Below are 15,542 nucleotides of genomic sequence, written 5' to 3'. Positions count from 1 at the left end.
TTCTGAAAGAACTTTTAAGTTCCAATAAAAACTTAAAGGCAAAATAGGTTATGGGTTTAATCATTAGAAAGTAAGACAGAAATGAAGACAGAAGACATGATTGTGTATAGAGAAAATGCTAAGGAAGCTATTTTAAAAGCTGCTGCTAGAACTAACATGGGAAGCTAATAATGTAACACAACGAAATACATATATTCTTATAAGAATTGTAAATTCAAATTTAAAAAGAATGGTTTATTGTAGCATCCAAAAACTTAAAATAATAGGAACAGATTTAAAATTGATATAAGAACTGTCTTATGATAAATGGAAAAAGCACACTGCATAGAGAAATGAAAAAAGATGAAAGTAAATGGAGAGATACAATGTTCTTGAGAATCAGCAGGCTAAGTATTGTGAAGACCTCAGTTCTCTTTAAACCAATCTCAGTTCTCTTTAAACCAAACATTCAAGGCAATCCCATGCAAAGATCCTACAAACTTTTTAATAGAAATGGATGAGCTAATTCTAAAATTTATATGGCCATTCAAAAGACCCAGAAGACGCAAAAACACTGTGTACAATAAGAACAAGGTGGAGGGACTTACACTATCTGATTTCAAATGTATATTTATAGCTACAGTAATCAAAATGGTGTAGCATTGGTGTAAAAAAAGTGTAAAAATAGATCAATGAAAGAAAATAGAGCGTCTAGGCCGGGCATGGTGGCTCACATCTGTAATCCCAGCACTTTGGGAGGCTGAAGAGGGTGGATAACCCGAGGTCAGGAGTTCGAGAACAGCAGGCCAACACGGCGAAACCCTACCTTTACAAAAAATACATAAATTAGCTGGGTGCGGTGGCATGCACCTGTAGTCCCAGCTACTCGGAAGGCCGAGGCAGGAGAATCGTTGGAACCTGTGATGGGGAGGTTGCAGTGAGCCAACACTGCACCACTGCACTCCAGACGGGGCGACAGAGTGCGACTCCGTCTCAAATAAATAAACAAAGGAAGAAAGAAAAGAAAGTGACTAGAAATACGCCCATGGGTATAATAACCGATTTTCAACAGAGCTGCCAAGATAATTCAATAGGGAAAAGGTTTTCTTTTCAACAAATCCAATGAAAACAATTAGATGTCCAAATGAAAAATAGAAGAACTTTGTTTCTTATCTCATATCATACACAAAATTACATAAAAATAGATGCAGTTGAAACACTGAAAGGTAAATTATAAATATAACTTCTAGAAAAGATTATACAATATCCTCACAACATTCATGAATGCAATGATTTCTAAATAGAACACAAATCATTTTTAAAATCTGATATTTGAAAAGCGTAAATAAGTAAATGAATTACAAAATAAAAAATTAGATTTTATCAAAATTGTATGTCTAAACTTCAATAAGACAGTAAAAATTACATAATTGGGTATATCAAGAATAGATTATAAATTACATTATAAAGTAGATTTATATATCATTAGATTTCATATCAAGAATAGATGATGCATTACATAATTGGGCACATCAAGAATAGATTAATAATCCTGACGACTGTAACTCAATAACAAAGCAAACTACCTAACTTTAAAATGTGCAACTTGTTTGATCAAATAATTTACAAAAGAAGATTTATAAATGACCAATACACATGAATATGATCAATATCTGTAATCATCAAGAAAATGCATATTAGCATAATGAGATTTCTCTAAGATACCTGAAACTCAGAAGTCTGGCAATTTCGAGTGTTCAGAAGCACGCAGAGCAAAGGGAAATCTTCTACATGTTTTATGGGGATGCAAAATTGGAGAACTACTCTGAAAAACAGACTGGCAGTTTCTTATACATATGTTTACTATATGTATAAATGCCTCATCAGTTTTACCTCTAGAAATCTACCCAGGAAAAAATGAAAACTTATGTCCACACAAGGATTTCCACATAATCGTCTACAGCACCTTTATGTATTAATAGACCAAAATCAGAAATACTCCAAAAGTTGACCAAATGGCGAATAAATAAATACTAGTATATCAAAACAATAGAACATATTTTTACTTAGCAATAAAGAATGGACTACGGATACATGAGAACATGAACCAATCTCAAAAACATTCTGCTGGAAAAAAAGAAAACCTACACTAAAAGTCGATAGATAGCTTATAGTTCTATCTATATAAAAATCTAGAATAAGATAAACTAACCTGTAGTGACAGCAAGACCAGTGCTTGCCTGGAGTCGAGGGTGGTGACTTTGAAAAGGCATAATGGAACATTTGGGGGTGACAGACATGTTCCACATTTTGATCATGATAATGGCTTCAAGGGTGTATGTATTTGTCAAAATTCATCTAACAGTATATTTAAAATTGATGAATTTTACTTTATGTAAATTAATCAATTGATTTGGTTTAAAAACTGCAATAGAAAGGGTAGTGGACACTGTATCTGAGGCACTGAATGGAGTAAACCATTCTTTCTTCCACCCTAGAAACTCCAGGAGTAAAAGAGACCTTGCCTTCAGTGCATGAACATGTCCACACTTATCAGTTACTGGAAATATTTCAGAAAATGATTTCCTCTGATTTCAAAGAATCTGAGGAAAACTTTGACTCTCTGGTAGTCAAACAAATGTTTTTGTACTTGGAGATTTGGAAACTTGTTGTAAATCTAATACTAGGTAGGGCAGCTTGACAAAACAGTAAGAATTTGTTGCCTGGGAAAGGTTGCAGTGAGCCGAGACTGCACCACTGCGCTCCAGACTGGGCAACAGAGTGAGACCTCGTCTCAAATAAATAAATAAAGGAAGAAAGAAAAGAAAGTGTCTAGAAATATGCCCATGGGTATAATAACCGATTTTCAACAGAGCTGCCAAGATAATTCAATAGGGAAAAGGTTTTCTTTTCAACAAATCCAATGAAAACAATTAGATGTCCAAATGAAAAATAGAAGAACTTTGTTTCTTATCTCATATCATACACAAAATTACATAGAAATAGATGCAGTTGAAACAGATACAGGCTCACATCTATAATCCCAACATTTGGGAGGCTGAGACGGGAGGATTGCTTGAGCCCAGGAGTTTAAAACCAGCCTAGGCAACAGAGTGAGACCCTATCTCTGAAAACAAACAAACAAACAACAAAAGGTTAACACCAGTTATTTTCTTTACTCCCATTGATTAGTAGTAAGTTCATGTTTAGAAAAAAATTAATTTGTAAACTGGGAAGAAACAATGTTATTATTGCATCTCAAGCTGTACCTGGCAGTTCCCAGGTCAAGTTAAGTGACATTCTTAGGGGAAGCCTCCTGTCTTTGCCTAAATTACACCAAGTTATTTCATGCCTCAACTCCCTCCACATGTGTTGCCCTCGGGGCCTGAAAGTTGTTTCCCTTGTCTTTGCTTGGGCTGACTTCCACTCATTCTTCCAGACCCAATTTAAAAATTGAATTTTTCAAATCACCATTCTGTTTCAATAAGTTGTTCTTTATTAGATTTACTCATTGCACTACATTTTATGTATTCAAAACATCTATAATATTTGGATATTTGTGTATTTATAAATGAATTTTTTGGCTTATTGTCTGTCCTATCTCTATTCTAAGTTCTATGACCTCATTCCTTTCTAGTGATTACAAATGCTGTTGATTAATGGAATTGTTCAGTACTTCTGAATTCCGGAGATGTGTACAGGAGGGTCAAAGTTTTTATACAATCAAAGGGAAGATCCCATTTTTATGTGATTTTTCCTAAATCGCTTCAAAACATGGCTTAATCTGAAAATAGGTTGGGGGTTTCAAAGGCATGGACTCTCATTCTGTCCAATTTTATATTTCTGGTTTCCAAAAGAGTACCAAAAAATAACAACAACAACATAGTATCAAGCAAACAAATTTAAGAAAAAGAATATTCTTTGGAGGACAAGAGGAAACTGAATCATATCATTAAAAACGGTAAATAAAGGGAAAGTATCAAGCATTTATCCTGCCTTGTCTATAGGAAGTACCTCTAGGTAATTAACAAAAGAGTAGCCCATAAAAAGTGTCTCCTTATAAAACATCACAGCAAATTAAAAAGAAAAAAAAACTCTTCTAACTGGTGTGAGATGGTATCTCATTGTAGTTTGATTTGCATTTCTCTGATGGCCAGTGATGGCGAGCATTTTTTCATGTGTCTGTTGGCTGTATGAATGTCTTCTTTTGAGAAATGTCTGTTCATATCCTTTGCCCACTTTTTGATGGGATTGTTTGTTTTTATGTTGTAAATTTGTTTGAGTTCTTGTGCTGGAGAGGATGTGGAGAAACAGGAACACTTTTACATTGTTGGTGGGATTGTAAACTAGTTCAACCATTGTGGAAAACAGTATGGCGATTCCTCAAGGATCTAGAACTAGAAATACCATTTGACCCAGCCATCCCATTACAGGGTATATACCCAAAGGATTATAAATCATGCTGCTATAAAGACACATGCACACGTATGTTTATTGCAGCACTATTCACAATAGCAAAGACTTGGAATCAACCCAAATGTCCATCAGTGACACACTGGATTAAGAAAATGTGGCACATATACACCATGGAATACTATGCAGCCATAAAAAAGGATGAGTTTGTGTCCTTTGTAGGAACATGGATGCAGCTGGAAACCATCATTTTTAGCAAACTATCACAAGAACAGAAAACCAAACACCGCATGTTCTCCCTCATAGGTGGGAACTGAACAATGAGATCACTTGCATTTGGGAAGGGGAACATCACACACCGGAGCCTATTAGGGGGATGGGGCGGGGGAGCGATGGCATGGGAATTATACCTGATGTAAATGACGAGATGATGGGTGCTGATGAGTTGATGGGTGCAGCACACCAACATGGCACAAGTATACATATGTAACAAACCTGCACGTTGTGCATATGTACCCTAGAACTTAAAGTATAATTTAAAAAAAGAAAAAAAGCTGACAGAACTGACAGAACTTAAATGCTCTAATGTTTCAAAAATAACTAATGAATCTAATCATTGAGCATTTTGCTGCTAATATAACAAAGAGTGAGGCAACTAGACAACACGTACCTCCTGATTAAAGAATACAATACCGGCCGGGCGCGGTGGCTCACGCCTGTAATCCCAGCACTTTGGGAGGCCGAGGCAGGCGGATCACGAGGTCAGGAGATCGAGACCATCCTGCCTAACATGGTGAAACCCCGTCTCTGCTAAAAATACAAAAAATTAGCCGGGTGTGGTGGCAGGCACCTGTAGTCTCATCTACTTGGGAGGCTGAGACAGGAAAATGGCGTGAACCCGGGAGGCAGAGCTTGCAGTAAGCTGAGTTCGTGCCACTGCACTCCAGCCTGGGCGATTAGCAAGATTCCATCTCAAAAAAAAAAAAAAAAAAAAAAAAAAAAAAAAAGAATACAATACCACCTACAGTCTTTCCAGTGGAACGGAACATGAGCCTGCTGAAGCCTGAGATCCAGCACCAAGTATTTAAAGAAATAGCGGGGACAAAGAACATTTTAAACCACACCATTAGTACATAACAAGTGAAGTCTATACTATGGAAAACCTTACATGACAAATGTCCAGGGTTGATGAACAGATGAGTGGCAAGGTAATATAAAGAAGTGGGAGGAAAGCCTGTCAATGAAAAACTACATCATTTATTTTAAATGGGCAAGAAAAAAACTATAAAAATCACTAGCAGAAGTTCTCTACAAGAAATTCTATGGAGATTCTTTCATGCTGAAATGAAAGGAGGCTAGACAATAACTTACATTCAAAGAAAGAAAAGCATGCGAAAAGTAACTTTATAGGTAAATAGAAAAGAGAATATAAATGTATTTTTTGTTATTAACTAATTTTTTCCTCAACTGTATAAAACAGTATTTATAAGTCTATGTTGATGGACATACAAAATATAAAGATACAATTTGTGTGACAAAATGGTACACTGAAAGAGTAGGGAATGAGCTTTAAGAAGCAAAGTCCTTGTATACTATCGAAATTAGGTTGATAGTATTCCAACTAGATCTTTATAAGTTAAATGTTAATTGTGATCCTCAGAGCAATCACTAAAAAAAACTCAAAATTATATTAAAAGAAATGACAAATGAATTAAATGATATGCTAGAAGTACCTAACAAAAGACAGTAATTTAATAGAATTCAAAAATGCGTAAGAAGTACCTAAAATAAACACAAATATGGCGGATGTGAGTCCTATCTTATCAGTAAATGCATTACATAATAATGGACTAAGCACTCGAATTAAAAGTAGAGATTGGAAGAATGGTCAACTATACACAAGTCAACTAAACACAACTATACACAAGTCAACTAAACACAAGTCAACTATAACCTATCTACAAAAGGTACACTTTGTATTCAAAGACACAAACAGGTTAAAATTAAAAGGATGGAAAGAGATATACTATGTAAACCATAGTAAGAGAACTGGTGTGGCTATACTAATATCAGACAATATAGACTATAAGGCAAAATATTGTTATTAGATACAAAGGAGATTTTATAATAAGAGGTTAATTCATCTAGAAAATATAACAATTTAAAATATATAATAATCCAACAATAGAGCTCAATATACATAAAGAAAAATTGCAGATTTGAAGGAGAGGCACGTCAACCTTAGCAGCTGCAAAAATCAATCCCCCTTTAAACAATAAATAAAAAACTGGAAAGAAATTCAAGAAGGAAATTCAATATTTGAACAGCACTATAAATGAACTAGAACTAACATCTATAAAATACTCCACCCAACAGAACAGACTACAAATTAGGCCCTATGGTAGTCCTTAAAACAAAGCCCAATAAACTTAAAAATATTCAAATCATACAAAGTATGTTTTCTGGCCATAATGCAATTATATTAGAAATCAGTAACAATGAAATATGGAAAACTCACAAAAATGTGGACATTAATAATACACTATTAAATAACCAATAGGTCAAGAAGAAATCCCAGGTAAATTTGAAAAGACTTGGAAATAAGTGAAGGAAAACACAACATATTAAAATACATGAAATGCACCTACAACAGTACTTAAAGGCAAATTTATAGCTCTAACCTTCTCTTAAAAAAAATAAGACGTTTTCAGACTAATAACCTAACTTTGCACCTTCTTAAGTAACTAGAGGAAGAAGAGGAAACTAAAGCCAAAGCAAACAGAAGGAAAAAAATAAAGATTACAGTGGTAATAAATGAAAAAGAGTAGGGAAAGTAATCAAAACCAAAAGCAGATTCTTTGAAAAGATCAAATAACCAAACCAAAAGTAGGTTCTTTGAAGAGATCAAACCAAATTGACAACCTGTAAGACTGATAAAGAAACAAAGATAGAAGATGCAAGTTACTAAAATCAGAAATAAAAGAGGAGGTATTTTTACTTATATTTTACTTATCTTAGAAATTAGAAGTATTATAAAGGAATGCTATAAACAATCATATACCAACAAATTAAGATAACCTAAATGAAATGGTCAAATCCTCAGAACGACAGAAACAACAGACTCAAAAAAAGACACAGGAAAAAAAATTAGAAAATTGGAACAGACCTATAACAAGAAAAAAGACTGAATTAATAGTGAAAAACTTCCTATAAGAAAAAGTATAGGACCAGATGGCTTCACTGGTGAATTCTACCAAATGTTTGAAGAAGAATCAACAACAATCTTCTACAGACTCCTCCAAAAAAACAGAAGAGGAAAGAGAGGAGAGACACTTCACAACTCATTCTATGAGTCCAGTATTACTCTGAAAACAAAATCAAAGACCCCCCCCCCCCACAACACACACACACACACACACCACCGCACCAATTTCCCTCATGAACACTGGTGCAAAAATTCTCATCAAAATACTAGTACACATGTAACATGTGAAGGATTATACACAATGGATGAGGGGGATTCCTCTGAGGAATGCATAGTTGGCATATCATATAAAAATCAACAAATACCATACGATGAAAAACACGTGACCATCCCAGTAGACAGAAAATAAACATATGACAAACTTCAAACCCTTCCACAATTAAAAAGGAAAACCTATTGGCAATAGGAAGGAGCCTGACAAAGGACATCTATGAAAAGCTCAATGCTATCTTCATTCTTAGTGATTAGTGACTGAAAGTTTTCCTCCTAATATCACGAACAAGACAAGAATGTCAGTTTTCATTCCTTATATTCAACACGGTACTACAGGATCCAGTTATGGCACTTAGGCAAGAAAAAGAAACAAGGTAATCATATTGGAAAGGAAGAATGAAACTACCTCTATATGCACATGACATGGTCTTGCACAGAGAAAATCCTAAGGAATCTATAAAAAATTAGAGGCCATAACTGAGTTATTAGAAACTCAGTTTCTAATGTTTGAAGGATACAAAATCAAGATAGAAAAATCAGTTATATTTCTACAGACTAGCAATAAATCTGGACATGAATTTAAGAAATCAATTCCATTTTCACTAGCACAACATGAATGGCACACCTAGGAATAAAAATAACCAAAAAGTGTAAGATGAGCATACTCAAAACTGCAAAAATTTTTGAAAGAAATTTACAAAAATATAAATAAATGTAAAGACATCTCACATTTATAGACTGGAAGACAATCTTTTAAAGACAGAAATATTTTCAAAAATGATCTACAGATTCTATGGAATCACTATCAAAATTTCAGTTGCCTTTTATGCAAAATAAGGTGATTTAAAATTTAAATGGAAATGCAAGGGACCCTGAATAGTCACAATAGTACTGAAAATGAACAAGGTCAGAGGACTCACACTTTCCAATTTCAAAACTTACTACACAGCTACAGTAACCAAGACTGTTTTGTACCAACATGAGGACAGACATACAGATCCATGGAACAGAATTGAGAATTCTGAAATAAAGACATACATTCATGATCAGTTAATTTTCAACAAAGATGTCAAAACTTCAACTAGAGAAGAGTAATCTGTTTTATAAATGGGCTGGGATAATTGGATATCAACATGCAAAAAAAAAAAAAAAAGATTTTGGAACTCTACCTTATATGGTGGTAACAGACTGGCACGACTTGTTTTCTGGTCACAACCCTGCTGACCAAAACAAAATCTGGCCCAAACAGGATAAAGTGAAGAAATTAGCAGGAACCAGCAGATGGCGATGAAAGTGATCCCTAGTTGCCCTCATTGCTCATTGGACTAGGATACTCCCACCAACGCCACGACAGTTTACAAGTACCAAGACAACTACCCAGAAGTTACCACCCCTTTCCTAGAAAGTTATAAATAAACTTCCCCACTCAATTTGAATTGACTCACCCATCCATGTAATTGAAAGCGAATGTAAGGGAGTACAAATACAGTTTGTAAAAGAGCCTATAAGTCGGTGACTCTGGGCACCCTGCCTATGAGTTAGGCCTGTTCTACAAAGAACAGTACCTACAGTTCTAAGAGATGGCTAACAGCACTGGCTCACCCTTGAATTCTTTCCTGTGCAAAGCCAAGAACCCTTCTGGACTGAACCCAAAAGTTGAGGCTTGCTTGTGTTGCATCATCATCTATAAAAATTAACTCAAGTGAATCAAAAACCCAAATCCTAAATATAAGAGTAAAAACTGTAAACTGCTTAAAAACATAATTGTATATTTTGGTGACTTTGGATTAAGCAATGGTTTGCCTACATTTGACAGCAAAAGTACAAGCAACCAAAGAAAAACAGACAAATTAAACTTTATAAACTTCAAAACTTTTGTATTTTAAAGGATATTATCAAAACAGTGAAAAGATAACACACAAAATGAGATAATTAAAAATGGGCAAAGGACTTTTTCCAAGGAGATTTATATCTTCAATGAATCAGGGTTTGACAAGAGAAACTGTAGCAAAGACATGTGTGTCATCATATCACAGCTTATGCAATTTACACACACATTGTTGGACAATCATGAATTATTTGCTCTATATATATGTAAAGGCCATATATATGCTCATCCAGCATGTGCTTAATTTGTTAACTGACAACTCATTTTTTCCCAATGCAACTCATTCCATTTAAGAACATTTTAAGCCATTCTACAATGTAAATGTATTTCAAAACATCATATGGTACACAATAAATATATATGCTATATTTGTCAATTAAAAATACAAAAGAACATCCAAAAAGGTACAAAAACAAGGAGAAGCAAAGGATTTCATAGACATTTCTTCAAAGAAGACATAGATGTGACTAATGTTTAAAAATCTTCAAAATCAATAGTCATCAGTGAAATGCAAGTTAAAACCTCAATGACATACCACCACTAGACATTCTCCTAGATGGCTATAATTTTAAAAGGCAGAAAATAAAAAGCGTTGGCAAGGATGTAGAGAAATCAGATCCCTGATATGTAGCTTGTGAAAATGTAAAATGGTGCAATTCTCCTTTGGAAAGCAGATATTGCTTTAGAAAGTTAAATATAGAATTGCCGTATCACTCAGCTATTTTACTCCTAGGTATGCCCCCAAGAGAACTGAAAATATTTGTCCATGCAAAAGCTCGTAAATGAATATTCCTCACAGCATTGTTCATAATTGCCAAAAAGTGAAAAACTCCACGTCTATCAACTGATGAATAAACAAAATTTGTTATAACCATAAATTAAATATTATTCAGCCATAAAGAGGAATGCACTACTGATTCATGCAAGAACGTGCACAAACCTTGAAAACATGCTAAGTGAAAGAAGCCAGGCACAAAAGGCTACATATTATGTGATTCAATTTATATGAAATGCCCGGAATATAAAATCCCATTGAGACAGAAAGTAGATTAGTGGTTGCCAGTAGCTGGAGGAAGGGAGCAAGGAGTAGCTCTTCTAATAGTAGTTGACAGCTTTATAAATATATTAAAAATAAACTGTATACTTTAAAGGGTGATTTTATAGTATGTAAATTATATATGTCAATTAAAATTTAACTAACCTGAACCATAATGATATCATCTTAATATTTTAACTTCGAACTCATAAATGTATATATTTATCCCCAACAGTGTTAGGAAAAATATATAAGGTCTTTCTGTGACTGTGATCCAATACTGTCTCTCCGTAATTTTCTCAAGATCCAAATAATGCATAACGCATCTTTTTAGAATCCCAGTTCTACATCATTTCAAACCGTGTGAAAAATTAGCCATTTTTGGGGTCATTCTGAGGGCTAAATTCGTCCAAATATTTTTCTGGTCTCCTACAGTTATCACCTAAACACCTAATTTGGTGAGATTTTAAATCTACTCTTTACAGTCTCTTGGAAGCTTCTAATTTCATTTTAAATTGAACCACAAACTTTCTCTACTTTAAACTCATTTAATCATATTTTTGGTATTTAATTAAAACACGTAACCACTACAGGTAGCATAAGCAGTTTTGAAGGGAACAGAACCAATTCTTGACAAGCATATAACTCAGCTGGTGTAAATGGAAGGGCAAAGGCAGGAAAAAGGAAGAGCATCTAAGGCACAAGTCAACAGATAACAGAAAAAAACATTGAAAGACCAGTTTGTTCAGGACATTTGTATACAAAAGTTAAATACCTGCTATTATACTTAAATGCGATAGTAAGGTATGGATGAGTCTGAATATGTGAAAAGGTCATTGCACACATATATTAATATGATAGCATGGACCATAGAACAGATTTTGGGGAATATATAAACAGAGAAATCTGACTAGTGTTTATCCACCTATGTATAAACCTGTGCCCTTAGTTGAGGATAAAATATCCTTCAGTCCATTTCTAGGACTTTTACTGCAAAAACAAAAAATGGTGATCACTAAACTTTGAAGAATATAAGCAACCCCAACCACATAGAACCCCACCTCTGTGTCTCTACTCTACACATTATGGATTCTAATTATTGCCTTGAAACAGATTATACACCCTGGGTCTAAATAATGTCCTTTGTAGCTTTGGAAATGACTTTTCTCATCTTTTAAATGGCTACAATGATTGCTGTGTTGGTAGATAGCGGGCACCAAAGATGTCCACACCCTAATTTTCTGTGAATATATTGCCTTATACCACAAAAGGAACTATGCAGACAAGAGTAAATCTTCCTGAGATTAGATTATCTTTGACTACTAAAGTTGGTCCAATCTAATCACATGGGTTTCTAAAAGTAGAAGAACAAGGTAGATGAGTATGTCAGATGCAACACAAGGACCTGACCAACTCTCGGTGGCTTTAAAGATGGAGAGAGAGGCCATGAGTCATAGAATGTGGGTAGCTCTTAGAAGCAAGGAAATGAAGACCTCAGTCCTACAACCACATATAACCGAATTCTGCCAAAAATCTAAATGAGCAGAGAAAGACGTTGTCTCCCAGGGCCTCCAGAGAGAAACACAGCCCTGGCCACATCTCAATTTTAGCTCACTAAAACCGGTGCTAGACCTGGATCCATAGAACTGTAAAATAATACATTTATACTGTTTTAAGACACTAAAATTGTGTTAATTTTTAATACTCACAATAAAAAAAATAAAATGAACTCATCCTCACAGAAATGGGACTAATTTTAAACTAGATGATTCATGTAAAAAGGATATACCGTTCCTGATACTAAAGTTGTTAGTAATTTTACCATTGCTTTTCTGTTATTGTTAGTCTCACAGCATTTAGAACATGAGGCATTGTTTCATAGATATATTTTTCAAAATAGATTGCATGCCCCTTGATGGCAACAGTCATGCCTAATTTATTTTGGAGTACTCACGCTAGCGATACCATTGCAGGTTTTTTAATTCTTTCATATATGTGTGATTAAACAAACAATTGGACAGTATTGCAGGATTTTGCATTTTCAGATACTTAGAATTCTGCGCTAAATAATTATAGGAACACTTGGGACTTGCTGCTCTACCTAACTGATGTGAAACTATGGCAACGGGAGAAAAAAATGAAAGTAAACTATCTTTTGTAATTGGTCTTAGATAGGCAAGAATACGGCCAATAGTGAATTAAGGAATGAAAAGCATTACAGAAGACTAAATGGGATGCAACATTCGTAGCTTTGACATAGTTGTTGTTAGAGACAAATTTTATGAATGGCAATACATGTAGTCTATATGCATTGCTTATGTGATGTGTATTAGGAGTTATTTTCTTACCATTCTGCTCAATAAGACTTAGTAGAAAAGATGAACAAGCAACAGTAAGAACAGCTCTTTCATCTCTTCTATAAATTTCTTACCAGTCAGTATTAAAATTGTCCCAAATTTAAGCCTGTTTGTGTTACCATATACACAGAATACTCATCAGGGATTACACAAAGAATATTAGAATAGAAAGAAGCTTTAAGAATTTCAATTGAATTACAAGACACCCTGATACTCAGGCACATTTTTTTCTAAGCTTTTTTTTTTTTTTTTTTTTTTTTGCTCAAAGTAGTATCTCGAGAGCCGCAAAGCACAATTTTCACTGCTTTGGAAAATAATGTTGTATTTTCTGAGTCAACTATAATTGGATAATTACTTATTTGAAGTCTACAAACACAACTTTTGAGATATTGAAAAGCAAACATGTAAGACAGGTTAAAACAAGAAAGGTATGTTTATAATACACTATTGTTTTGGTTTAGGTATCATCGTATCCTTAAATCTTTGAGCATATAGAAAAAACATAATCTAGAGACTCACAGGATTTGTGTTCATCTTTCTGCAGCAGACAGACTCAAAGATGGCCCCATGGTTTCCATCTCATGCTTTGGCTCTTGCATACTCTTCTCCCTTTGAGTTTAGGTCAGACTCGTGACTTTGTTCTAGCCTGTAGAATACAACAAAAGTGACATGCTAAATGTAATTATGACATGTAAGATTGTAACAGCTGTCTTCCTAACAGACATTATTTCCCTTGCTGGCTTTTAAGAAACCAGCTGCCATTGGTGTATTTTCCATCTGTTTTCTTGCTTTTTGTCGGTTTCAAATAAATAGAATGTGAAAAACAAGTCTGAAACTGACTTCAAGTTTTAAGAGTGTAAACTACTTTGAAAGATAAAGAGGCGCACCCCGCCGCCATTTTGTCCCCTGGTCCCTGCAAGGCATACTGACAGCCAGCGCCCCAGCGCGGACCCGTCCTGGTCTGCGCGACGCACGACCCTTGTGGACACTCACCTCTGGCCACTCTGCGCGGTTCGCAGTTCAGAGTGGCTCAGAGCTTCCCGCCGGGAAGGGGGCGGGGCCGGACGGGGCAGGGCGGTCTTGGAGAGGCGGGGCGGCTTCCCAGGGTACCGCACCACGCGACTCTCAGTGTGGCCGCGCTTCTCCCAGCTGCAAGCGCCTTGTGGCCTGCGCGCAGGCGCACTCTGGTTCGCGCCACTGGGGCGCCCAGGCGGGAGGTCGGAGCATCACGTGAGTTAGAATATGGAGAGGGCCACATGACAACCGAGGGTGGCCTCTGTCTAGCAGCTGGTAAAAAAGTCATAACCCTCAGTCCGATAACCTGCAAGAAGACTGAATTTTGCCAACAATCACATGAGCTTAAACGAAGTTCCTTCTCCAGTTGAGCCTTAGATGAGACTAGTACTCTGGCTAACATATTGATTGCAGCTTTGTTAAACTCTAAACGGGACGCTAACTAAATTATTCCTCGACTCATGACACAGAATACATGAGATAATGTATTGTTTTAAGCAATAGCTAATATATTATGTTTCAAAACCTTTTCTGTGCAGGTTGAGACAATACAAGCTATTGCCTCCTATTTCTTATTTAAAGTATTAAATACTGAATCAACACAATAACATCAGTTGACCCATTATGATACTACATACATGAACTGACGAGTGAAACTTCCATCTCCAGGTTGTTTCAAGACTGTATATGAAAAACTGGTGAAATGTTTAAGTTGGGTGCCCAATTAATTTGCTATAAAACTTTTTTTTTAATCTCTTTTTTCTTTCTTATCTCTGCAATATCTACTAACCAAATTAGGCAAGCTCACATCATAAATATTTCTAAAATTCATCTAGTTTCCTTAAGTCATAGTCATGAGCCGTGATTTGGGAGCTATCATATCCCACCTTTCACTGTATTAACTTCATTTTTTTTTTTTTTGAGACGGAGTCTCGCTCTGTCGTCCAGGCTGGAGTGCAGTGGCACGATCTTGGCTCACTGCAAGCTCTGCCTCCCAGGTTTACACCATTCTCCTGCCTCAGCCTCCCGAGTAGCTGGGACTATAGGCGCCCACCATCACGCCTAACTAACTTTTTTGTATTTTTAAAAGAGACAGGGTTTCACTGTGTTAGCCAGGATGGTCTGGGTCTCCTGACCTCGTGATCTGCCCACCTCAGCCTCCCAAAATGCTGGGATTACAGGCGTGAGCCACTGCGCCTGGCCTGACTGTATCAACTTCATTCTGATCTCCACACTTCACTCTCACTCTTTTTCCTCTCCCTTCATTTTTACCTGAAACCAGAGTAATATTTCCTATATAAACATGTAATTACATGAACCAGATTCTCTACCTGCTTTCCAGAGTCTTTGGGAAAAGGCTAAATTCTTCAGTATAAC

At 35.7% G+C, this 15,542-nt stretch overlaps 1 long non-coding RNA gene across 2 annotated transcripts in view; it reads right to left on the bottom strand.

Annotated features, from left to right (window-relative positions):
- The window catches only part of LOC119627677 (uncharacterized), a 153,972-nt gene extending 139,722 nt beyond the window's left edge, over positions 1-14,250 (bottom strand). For both annotated transcript variants that reach the window (XR_012093046.1, XR_005243880.2), the window contains exons 1-2: positions 14,145-14,250; positions 13,671-13,797 (exon numbers count right to left, since the gene is read on the bottom strand). This is a non-coding gene — a long non-coding RNA (uncharacterized lncRNA). The remainder of the gene's footprint in view (positions 1-13,670; positions 13,798-14,144) is intronic.
- Between the last annotated feature and the right edge of the window lie 1,292 nt (positions 14,251-15,542).

This window comes from Chlorocebus sabaeus, chromosome 5 (genome assembly GCF_047675955.1).
Source record: "Chlorocebus sabaeus isolate Y175 chromosome 5, mChlSab1.0.hap1, whole genome shotgun sequence".
In the NCBI taxonomy this organism is placed as follows: domain Eukaryota; kingdom Metazoa; phylum Chordata; class Mammalia; order Primates; family Cercopithecidae; genus Chlorocebus; species Chlorocebus sabaeus.
This window is presented reverse-complemented; position numbering and strand designations above follow the sequence as displayed.